Below are 12363 nucleotides of genomic sequence, written 5' to 3' on the forward strand. Positions count from 1 at the left end.
ATATAATGGTGAGCCTTTTAAATGTCAGCAGTAATCTAAATGTTACATAATATGTACAGAATCCAAGCGGGAAGATAAAAGGGTTTGTAACATCTCATCTGTAAATGGCAAAGATATATTATATTTTAATAACTGTTATTGATAATATCAACATTAAGAATATGAACGTCTCTGGAGCGCACCTGATGCGCATGACGCTGAATTAGGCACAGGTTAAAAGGGGAGAGCTCTGACCTGACCTCCTTTCTCCTGAGTCCTGATTCCTGGCACGCTCGAGTGTTCCATTACTGTGAGTAACAAACTCTCTGCCTGCTGCGTCGCAACGGAGCTCCCTTTTTCTCCACTCCTTTTGAGTGCGCCTTTTGTTCTATATTAGTTATTGTTAGTAAATTGTGTTCTTTTTCTAACCTTCTCTCTGGTCTGCATCTTTGGGTCCAACCAAAAACATATGGTGAAAACCATAACATAATGTGTCAGAGGCAGGATCTGGGTGAAAATGCTGATCTTCTAAAAGAATTACTTCTACACTCGATAGGCTGTAGACCAATTAAATTGCCTCATTTTCTTCTCTTCGGCCATAATCAATATTTTCATGTGAACTTAGATTAGGCGACTACTTGAAGTGATGGACACACAGACAACTATCATCCAGCTGCGCAGTTTCAGTCTCAGCTACTTGGAGAGTTTCAGATTTTTTGGTTTTCCATCCTGCAACGTCACTGTTTTGGCTCATTGTCAACACTCTCGTCTGCATCATTTTAAACCACACCAGGCAGCTGCTGAGTTTTAAAAACCCACTGTGTGCTACGTGCCCAGCACCAAACATCAGACAGTTAGCATGTAGCAGCTAACGAGACAGATATTTCCCTCAGAAACTGAAAAGGGCTACAAGAGCGATTACATTCACCATGTGGCGCTAAAACGAATGTTAACGTTGCTCCATATTTGCTGATTGTGTACATAAGGGACGGTTTGCTAACAAGTTAAAAAAATATATAGTTTAGTACATACAAAGTTAATGCAGTTTTAAAAGCAGTGCACTTTGACGACGTGCTCTGACATTTTTGCAGTGGAAGAGTCTGGAGTGGACATTATATTTGGTAATGTGAATTTACATGCTCCAGTTTCTAACAGTCCAAAGAAATGCAAGTGTGGTGGATTGGAGACTGCCTGTAGGTGTGAATGTGAGTGTGACTGCTTGTCTGTCTGTATGTGTTAGCTCTGTGATAGACGCTCCTGAAGAGTACGCTCTGGTCACCATAACCCTCCAGCATACAATTTTTCAAGTAGGGAAGAGTTGAAGGAGTGTTACTGTCCCGCAATATGGCTCTGCTAGTCTACCAGTGCTACAGTAATTAACAGCAGGAACACGCCTGACCACTGCTCGACAAGATGCTATGCCTTTTGTAATCTCCCCTCTCGCGCATTTGATCATTTATCAAACAGAAGGGGGTGTTGTGCATGAGGATGATAGTATGTCTACTGATTATTGGGTGTCTAGATGGCTAATAATGGGAGTGGTAACCAGAGTGAGCCTCCACTGTGGCTAAATAGTGATGGATGAATAGGTAATAAAACCTTGCATCAATTATTAATAGAGTCCCTTGTTATAAATCACCTGTGAGGCCGTGTGCTCGCCCCTGTGTGTGTGTGTGTGTGTGTGTGTGTGTGTGTGTGTGTGTGTGTGTGTGTGTGTGTGCGTGGAGGGAGGGCTCTCTTCATGAATAATGAAGATTCAATTCTCACCTCGACCAGGGATTTCACACCTTTCAAACTCAAGGGAGGGGTGTGTGTGTTTGCCTGTGTGAGAGGAACAGATAAAACATGGGAGTGTTGATGCGTGTGTGTGTGTGTGTGTATGTTTGTGTCTGCACGTGTGTGTGTGTGTGTGTGTGTGTGTGAGGGGAGAGAGAGAGAGAGAGGATATATAAAAGACAAGAAATGGCATAGAAAAATGCACAAAGTGGAAATCGGTCTTGGTCAAACTTATTATCAATTTATGCGTTGTTTGTGCAGCCCATGCGCGAGCTTCTACCTCTGCGTCACTCTGAAGTACTGCATTATTCAGACGGCAGATAAGAGGCGGGCTGAGCTGTTACCTACGTTGTGCTTTTACAATTATGTTTGGGTTTGCGTCAGAATGATGGATTCCCAAATGAAGAAGCATCTTCACCTCATTTCAACTTGTTCCTCCATCTTGCACAAAGAAACGTGCACTGCTGACTGCCACACCGGGAGGCCATTATGGAATCAACCGCTGCTGTTTCGAGCCTGCCAGAGGATCTAACGACATGCCCATTATGTCATTTCCTGACATAAAAATATCTTTTTGTGCATCACTGCTGTCTCATTCTTTCTCTCCTACCTGCTACTTTCTATTCCTGTCTTGCTTGTCTTTTGTTTTCTCTGTCTTGTTATTGTCGTGTCAATCTCTGCATGCCTGTCTGTAGCAGCATAGCTTATTGTTATCATATTGAATATTATGTGCTTGTGCTGAAACAAAGCTAGTTGTTTAACAGAAAAGAGACAAGGATTTCGAGACTAAAATGCTTATATTTGCTGGCTCCAGTTTCTCCAAAGTGAGTATTTGCTCCTTTTCTTTGTGCTTTATTAGTGTGAATTGAATATCTTTGGGTTTCGGGATGTTGGTGTCATAAAAGAAAGTATTCTCAGAAAAACTAGAAAAAAAGCAAAGAATCGTAATGAAAATATTCATGGGTTTCAGCTCTAGCCTTTGTGCTTGTAAATGAAGCTTACCATTCAATTAAGAAGACTGCCTTTCATGCTTTCTATCATTGTTTTGGTAGTAAGGTAGTTATTTCCTGTTTTATGTTAAAAGAGTCTCTCCTCATGTGTCATGTTTTGTTTTACTTCCTGTCTTTGTCTCTTTCCAGTCCTTATAATTGCTGATTAGTGTCACCTGTCTCTCATTAGTCCTCCCTCTCTTGTGTATTTAGTCAGTGTGTTTTCCCTCTTGCAGTTGTCAGGTTGTCTGTCCCTTGCCTGTTCTGCACCCGTTTGTTATCAGTTTGATCATTTGTATTTCTTCTTTGTTGTTTGGCTCCCTGTTTCATTGCCTGCCTGTCTTCAACCTGCTGCATTGTTGTTCAGCATTTCTGTCCTTTTTGAACAAAAACCCAACACTCTCACTCCATTACTGGTTCCAAGTCAGCATCCAGTTTTCATCCAGAGTCTTGGTCCACATCACCTCCATCCAGATCTTTGTCAGTGTCTAGACTCCATTGGAGGGTTGTCGCTGTATAATTGGATTGCTCATAGTATGACTATCCCTTTAAAAGTGAAAACATCATGTTCGGGTCCAATCAATAAGACACTGTTTCTTATCTCTTCAACTTCTCATGTTATTCACATGATATCAAATACATTCATTTCTTAATAACTCTTTAGGCCTAAAGGTAGCCTCTGCTAAAAGAAATGTAGTCTTTCAGGGAAAGTCTGGTAAATTTTACCTTTCTTGTTTCCACTGACCCAAGCCAAAAATCGATCTGAAAATACCAATCATATTTTCATAGAAATGTGACATGCCAGGGTCATTTTAATCTCCATCGGGCTGAGATCTAGTGTTTCACACCACTCCTGACTTTTGCACCGCATCATTTCTCGATTACATTAGATGATCGATGATCTCTGTGGGGAAACTAGATTCTTGCAGCAGTAAAAGCAATGTGATGTGGTATTTGGGAAAGAGACATGAAAACAAGCAGACATATTAAACAAGCAATGGAAGAGATGGTGGAAGCCAGAATGTGGTGCCAAGGAAGATAGAAAATAGTGGAAAGATGTTGCAACTACTGTAACAATATTACAGAGCAACTCTAAAAGTGTTTTACAAATTTTGCAGGGTGCAGTGTGGCACATGGTCATCGTCCGGGTCTGTATTACTATTGTCCTCAAGAAAATCATTTAAAATCATTTGTCACCTGACCACCTTGCATCATGAGAGATAAGATGATAAACATTGATTGTTTAGAGGAAGAATAAAGAAATGAGCGTGCTATCAAACTACTGATAGTGTGGATGCATTTTTGCATTTCCTGATTAATGTCAAAGCACTCAGTGCTATTATAGCTCCCTGCATTATCTGGCTGCTCTCCCCACTGATGCTTGCCTATTGTGCTGTTGCGCTCCTGTGTCTCGTAAAAAGAACATTTGCAAAAAGCAACTCAAATGACTGAGTTTGGTTCACACGGGATTCAAATTATCAGGAGATCTCTGTCTTCCTGTTGAGTTGGAATTCTTATTTTTCATCTATGCAGATTTGTAGATTCCCCTGATTATGTCATGCAAATAGTCCTTTTCCCCTCTCACATACTATATGCATACACGCTAACAGACATCGGGCTCTAACAGAGACCATGTGTTCAGAAACCAGCTCTTATGGCACCTAAATAACACTGCCTCCTAATTAAAAAAAAGCCTAATTGAGCAGCTCCCACAGTGGCACTATGTGGTACACTAACCCACCAACATCTCATTTTCTGAACCCTGTTGTCAGTGCAGAAAGCTAATATACCCCAGCCTCCTAGCATCCACCATTAGCCAGCACATTAGCCATTAACCCCATACTGAAGGAAATAGCTGAAGCAACACAGCCTACAGCAATCGATTGGCTAAGTGGCAATAATGGAACTGAAATAATCGGAAGCCCAAGCTTGATAGTCATGAAGATAGTTTGATGCTGGGGACAATATGCTTTCTACACTGCTGTAATAAACATGAAGATGCAGCTTCGGGAAGCAGCTGCAGTGTGGAATATTAAACAGCACACTAATTTATTAATGGATTTCAGCACTTCTGCTGAACATACAAAGGCATCCCGAGACACCCACCATGACAGAGAGGAAGAACAGTTTGTTTGTATTTTTCAGATAGAATATCACAAGATTGCGTCAGTCTTGCAACAGCTGCTTTAAAGCGTTCAGTCACAAAGAAGCTCTGTGTGTGACTATTCTTTTAAGTGTAAAAAACCTGAGAGCAAAGCAGCAGTTTCAGTCAAGCATTTAAAACAACCAATCCAACAGTGTTAATTGATACTGTAATATAAAGCTATATGAGCCTAATTAGTTGCTAAGCGAACTTTTGTGGTAATGCGGGAGCTCCTTGCAAAATGTTTCAGTCACAAGTCATGCTGAGCAACCTGTGCATCCATGAGGACTTTCTCAACTTTATTCCTCAGTGGTGCAGCTGTATTTAAGCTGTATTCACACTGAGCATCATAATCAAAGAGAAGATCAACCCCCCTGGGTGCTTCTGCCATAATGAATAATGTGCTTACTACTAGCTGCCTCTTTGAGTAACCTTTCAGCTTTGAGCTCAGCCTAGCACTATGAATTCAGGGTACTTTTTGTTTCAGAACAACCAGGGCTAATTGGCTAATAAGACTTGTTGTCTGCTTCAGAGCACAGTCACTTAAAAAAAAAGGAAAAGAAAGGAAAAAAGAAGCAATATTCCTCAAGGAATATTCATACTTCTAATATAACAGAATTGACTGATATCTGATTCTGTGTCTTGGTAAGTAATTCATCATTTTACAACAGAATTAGCAGGATAACCTATTTCCACAGTGCTTATCATACAGCTTGAAGAATTCTCCAACTGTAATACCTGCTCAGTTGATGCTGAGTGATTTGAAATCTGATTCTGGTGTAACAGATATCTCTGTTTTTTGTTTTTTGTTTTTTTTTCCCCCCAAATCATGTTTTTTTGTGCACTCTATGGAATCTCAAAACTGGTGTTAGGATTGTTTTGATTTCTCTCTTTTTTTAATTTTCATGTTTGTTTGTTTGTTTGTTTGTTTGTTTGTTTGTTTTATTGTGCACTGGACGGAATACCAATCAAATTAGGTTTATTATGGTGTTTATCTTTTTTCCAAATGAACTTTTCTTCTTAAAAAAAATCCTGCTGCTAAATAATCAGTTCAGAGTGTGGGTACTGAATCCTGCCCATACCCACTCGAACACTGAATCTTGATTTAGTGCTATAAGACAGTAAAAACCATGACTGTGGACACAAGTGACTGCACCTTCTCCTGCTTAACTTAGTCCATGCTAGATTTGTTTTTAGCCTGGTTGCTGTTGCTAGCTGGTCTAGGAAATGGCTAAACCACATTGTGGCTGTTTGTGGACACTACCTGGCATACCTACAGTTACAAGACAGCATGAGACAGCTGAAGCATGCTCCGAGAGACAAGGGTGAGCTAATCCTGAAAGCCAAACATCTCTTTGTATTTTGCTCCTCCTGCAGCAGCAACAGAAGCGCCAGCCTGTTCACCGAGTACTGGACAATCGGGAAGAACTGCAAGTTGGTGACTTTAACATTGACATTGACCACTGCTTTAACTCACATATTTTTTAGGCATTTCTAAATCTGTTAACCTTGTGCAGTAGATCTCTGGCCCCACACATAACCACAGGCACACCGTTGACTTTTTACTCTGGCCAAGACTCTGAATTCCCTGAATAAGATTGTCTCTGACCACAATGTATAATCTTTGATCCACCCTTATCACCTTCTACAAAAATCCAGAAATGTAGAATCCCCTCTTGCATCTTTAATGAGCCACTGCAGCTACGTTTTCTAGCTACGTTTCTTGCCTGGCCAATTGCCCTGCTCACTTCACTGATATTAATAACCAAGTTAGTTGGTTTAATGAAGTGTGTACATCAGCCCTTGACGCTTCTGCTCCATACACTTCCAGGGCTGTCCCAGTTATGAATACAACCCCTTGGATTAAAGACATCAGACAACAAAGAACAGAATATGGGAAGGCCAAACATAGTTCGTCCATATGAAGGAGCTATTGCTTAAACTGAAGCAGACTATTACAGACATGTGAGCTGTCTACTTTTCTGGCTTGATTGACAGGAATAAACACAACCAAGACAGATTATTGTTATTCCTTCTACATGGGTCTCAGTCAAGCTGCTTTAAACCATTTACAATTACAAAATGCAGCTGTTAGGCTATTGAGTGGAACTAACATCCCATATCACCCCCTGTCTTGCTTCCCTCCATTGGCTTGCTGTAAAATTCAGAATAAACTGTAAGATCCTGTTGATTATTTATAAGGTTCTGCATGACCTTGCACCTAGTTACATCTGATCTCCTTGTCCTGTATTCCACTTCTTGACCACTTCATTTCTCTAATCTCTGCCTTTTATCCATGCCCCGCTCCAACTGCAAAACAAAAACTGAAGTGCCTTGTTTTCGCCCCCAACCTTCTGGAATCATCTTCCCCCATCTATCGTATTATCATATTTGCTGAATCTTTGGACTTTTTCAAATGGCTTCTAAAAGCACATTTTTATAGGGCTTTTTATAGGTCTCTACTCTGGGCTTTGTTTTCATTGTTTTTGTTGTTGTTGTGTTTTATATTGTAATATATTTTTACCTTGATTGTTTTTTTATTTGTAACTGTAAAATGTGCCATATAAATAAAGCTTTCCTTACTTACTTCACGATTGAATCAAGGCTTAAACTCACTTGCCTCTTTGAAAAACATGTTTCATTTCTTTTATGCATGCCTCATCCTTAAATACTTATTGATTCTACTCTTCCTGGTTGTGCATCTTGCTGATTTAATTCATTTTTGTCTCAAATTTAGCCTTGACATAACATTTTACAATACTATTTGAATGGGACTTTTATTAATTTTATAAAAACCAGGCCAAAAACTTGCACCCACGCTAACTCTAACATGTCTTGGAGCCTTGCCTCTGATGAGTTGCCCATTGTAATCTTCATATTTGTATTTGAGGCCATGGTCTCTATGTGAGGAGTTCATTGATCCCTTTGCAAAGAAAAGACGGTAATATGGTAGAAGGTCATGAAACTGTGTCTCAATTCACTCTATAAATCAATGACACACACATAGCAGTGAGAGATGCAAACACTTAAGAAGAGTGCAGGTAATAGATGCATGGACAGTATATCTGGATGTGTTTGAACTACAGCTCCTGGCTGCTGCAGTAGCTTGAGGATAATCTATAATGGAAAAAGAATTGGCCACGTGGGTAAAATGGATTTTCCACCATGCTGTTGTACCGTAATGATTACTGCAAGGTATATCTTTATGTTGGTTGGTTTGCTGTTTGTAATTGTATGCATGTAAGGTTAAAACGAGTGTGTGTTGTGTTTCTGTAGGTGGTTATGAGTGTGGAAGGTATGCCAGCTTTCTTGAGTGCATTTATCTATTTAAAAGTACAAATGTGTGATTGCATGTGTGTGTGGGCGCAAACGTGTCCCTCCATCAGTCCATATATGCGGTCAATCCAACAAAGGAAGAAGGGCTGCTGGTGCGAGGAGTTGTTTTGCAGCCATGTTGAAATATTCCTTATTGGATTTCTTTGTCAGCAGTCTAGGATGGCGGGGGCGGGGGGAGAAAAACGAGAGTTAATTTAGTCTCCTTGAGATGAACTTTTCCCCCTCTTCTTTGATTTGGTCCCATTTGGATTCAAATGAACATCCACAAACCAGGAGAAAATGCATTTTATAAAAAACATAGTTCTGGTGCTTCACTATGATTGCATATGCATCATGCAAGCCAAAATTCTGGTGGCAGGGACAATTAGAGTGAGGGGCATTGGGTCCTTTCCCAGGTGGAGAAAAAAGAGAGAAAATAATGCAATTTTCTGTAATTTGACATATATTTTAAAACTAAATATGTTTTTGTAGCTCAGTAATGTCCCACTTTATTTTAAAACATATATTTATTCAGATATTTTCATATCAGTCATTTGTGCTGTTACGGTTATTCAAAATGATACTCATATACTCCCTCATTACTGCATTAGCTTCTTCTCCACTGCTGCCACTTTTCTTGGAAAAGAGCTAAATCTTGTCTACACCAAAAAATTTAAGGGCCATTCACTAAAAAAGACAAAACCACAATGCAAATTAATTTAGAGAACAAAGATAACAAAACCACAGATGAAAGGATCCTACCAACATGGTAATAGCTGTATTTTCAAGCATAATGCACAGGAAGCTGCGCGAGTACAGATGAGACTGTACTGACATCACATAACAGTGTCTGCTCCACTGCCAGTAAAAGCCCAGACTAAGCAGTGGCAAACTATTTTCCAAACAACTCAGCCTCCTTGAAAGATCAATCATCACCACTAGCCTAAGTACATAAAACCCGTAACCACACCTACACACACTGATACTCTACGTGTGATATACCAAGTGTAGGATTTTCAGGCTTACCTTAACATCTGTCTGCAAGACTCCAAACGAAACCCCTAACTCTCTCCAAGTTCACTTCCTGGGTCCTCTCTGCCTCGACTATAAAGACAGGATATATACAAATCACTTATACATCATGCTTCAGTAGTGGTTTGGAGAGAGGCTACTGACAATTCAGACAAGCGGTAGATGAGGGTTATAATGAAAATAGATAGCAGAGGTAGTATAAATATAGTCATTGGCGGAGCGTGTTTCCGTGGCTCTTGAGTGCACTTAGGCTTGGCACATTAATCATGCTGGCTCACAACGCCTTTCTCTCCGTGATACATTAAAATCTATGTGGTATATTTTACAAAACACATGACTTTGAAATTTGAAGAAATTGAAGAACAGCAATGTTGCTCTTCATCAAGCCTCCTCCCAGTTGGTGAGATACTTGAGCAAACTTTTAGCCTTTTTGGCAGGTATCCCATCCAGCTCATGTTTCTTCTTTTATCGGCAGGTGCCATTTAAGTGAATGACTTCTCGTCACTACATGTCAGAGTTACTGTTCTATATACTGCCTCTTTACTGGAGGGGAATGTAGTAAACACATCCAATAGGCCTCTGGGTTATGCCTCCCATCAATGTTACGGCCAATATCTATCTTATGGTTTCTTACATACCTGTGTTTCTTTTTTTATTTTCTTTCCCTCATTCAGCTGATGCTGTTTTAAAACAGAGTGGCATACAAATGTAACAAGACACTTTCATACTTTATTTAGTCCTCACAAAGAAAACATACCGCTAAAATTAGGCTACATTGTTGTGATTTAATTACTTTAGAATGAGCCCTTTAGATCCATGGAGGGAGCCTGCCATATTTCTATGGTAGTCCACAATGGACAAATGAAGCACTGGCTCTCCAAAGGACCTTTCGCCATGAGAGTGAGGTGAAGGGTGTTCAGTTCGTTGCAATCTGCAACCTCGCTGCTAGATGCCCCTAAATTCTACACACTAGACCTTCAAATATGAGTGATTCTCAATCATGGCCTTTGGGACCCAGAACTTTCATGCCACCCATCTAATCAGAGACATGATTTACACTTTGGACATCAGCTGAATGCATAATAACTGTTATCCAGCCTTTGATGATCTAAATGAGAAATTTATTGCCAAAAAGCCAGTTTGTGTGACCTTTGTCTTTTGCTGCAGCAGTTTACATGATCCTTTGAGTTTCATGGCCTTGGGCAGTTGAAACTTGAGCCAGGACCATAAAGTTTAATTGATATTGTACATCTGCGTGAAACAATTAATGGCGACTAAACATGTAGGCTCCGTAGCAATGCCAAAGGCATAGCCTTTGCTGACATGAAGCTGACATGTCAGGGCTTCAATGCCACGGAGACACCACATGAGGACTGTAAGCACTGTGTTAGTCAGCTTGGGCTGCTTGTGTTGTTGCTTACAAGTTTCTGATGGTGCTGTTCAGAGCGAAGGAGGAGGCATGTTTGAAAAAAGGCTCTGAAAAATTCCCTTTTCAGTAACAAACAACTAGTTTCCACTGCAAACCTCCTGCTGACTGCAAGTTCCACCCCGACTACCAACACATAGTGACAGCACAGAATCGTGTCATATTCAGTATTCGGTGAGGCTCTATTTAGGTGTAGAGGTGCTTTGAGCCAAATGCTAATGTTTACCACGTTCACCACAGTTTTCTTTGTTAGCATGCTAACATATGCTAATTATCACTAAACACACTGTACAGCTGAAACTAATGGGAATGTCCTTCAGTTAGCAGGGATTTGGTCTAAAGCAAAGAATCAGATAAATTGATAGACCTGATGACAGATGACATCTAGATGAAAAGTCACCAAAGTTATCGGAGTTCATCCTGATGGTGACATGAACAACACATTTCATGCTGATCTGTCCATTAGTTGTTGAGACATTTCATTGAAAAAAAAAAAAAAGTAATATTGTGAACTGCACGGTGGTACTACAGGGAAAGTAGGGGGCTCATCAAGGTCATTAGGATATATTTTGTGGGAACCATGAATATTCATACAAATTTTCATGGCAATGAATCCAATAGTTGATGAGATATTTTAGTCAAGACCAAAGTGGTGGACAGACAAACTGACACACAGCACTGCCATCCTTACAGCTGCACTAGCAGCGTGACTAAAACACAAGGTATAGTAGCATGGTAAATTATGTCCAGTTTAGGTAATTCATCTATGTGTTTTAAGGCTTATCTGACATAATATCATGAGTCAGAATTAGACAACTCTGAAGTAGTCACACTGACAGTCATCTTATCATTGGCCGATGATGCTACATAGCTCTATATTTTTCTGAGCCCTTAGTGTCATTAACCTTCCACAGTGGTCCCAGCAAAATGAATGAACAGGCTGATATTTTTTTTAAACAGTGCCGTCTAATGCAATCTTGTTGGTTTCATCACTGTAGAGACACTTGACTTGCGTGAGTGTGACTCTTGAGTCTCGTTGAAAAAGGCTAAAGAAAACTGTCTGGTCCTTTTAATACATCGACCATCATCGTGGATATATTTGCTCTTACATTTCAGATTGAGTTTTTTTTTTGTAGCCCTGTAGGACTGTATTGTTGACGGTATTATTATAACCACTGATTTCTCTCTCTCTCTCTCTCTCTCTCTCTCTCTCTCTCTCTCTCTCAATAGACCTTATAAAATTCTCAAATGTTTTATTTTTTTTCCTTTTACGACTGAGATCAATGCCAAGGCCAAAGCCAAAGGGCAAACGGCACAAGACCAAACAAACAAGACAATCCAACACCGACAGGCAGCCAGACCGTCCATGAGCCAGACAGATTAACAGCACCGGCATAATTAGCTCCTAGAGCTATGTGTGTTGTTTTATTATGCCTGCCACTGGTCCGGAATGCACAAAGCGCACTGCTGAGAGAAAGGTATTCTGGTAAAATGGCTCGCCTTGGCACTCATCCGGGTATTAGTGTTACAGCTGTCTGAGTGGCTGAAGAGAATTACTGAGTGTCTTTGGTTGCAGGGAAGGTTTTCATGTTCTCTCTTGGTTTCACAGCTCTTGAGAATGACAATTTAATATCACAGTTAAAATCTAAATACCGTTTTAATGTTTTTAAAAGTTTGAGCGAGTGTGTTGACAAAATACTGAA

The sequence above is a fragment of the Chaetodon auriga genome, chromosome 4 (genome assembly GCF_051107435.1).
Source record: "Chaetodon auriga isolate fChaAug3 chromosome 4, fChaAug3.hap1, whole genome shotgun sequence".
NCBI classification, from domain to species: domain Eukaryota; kingdom Metazoa; phylum Chordata; class Actinopteri; order Chaetodontiformes; family Chaetodontidae; genus Chaetodon; species Chaetodon auriga.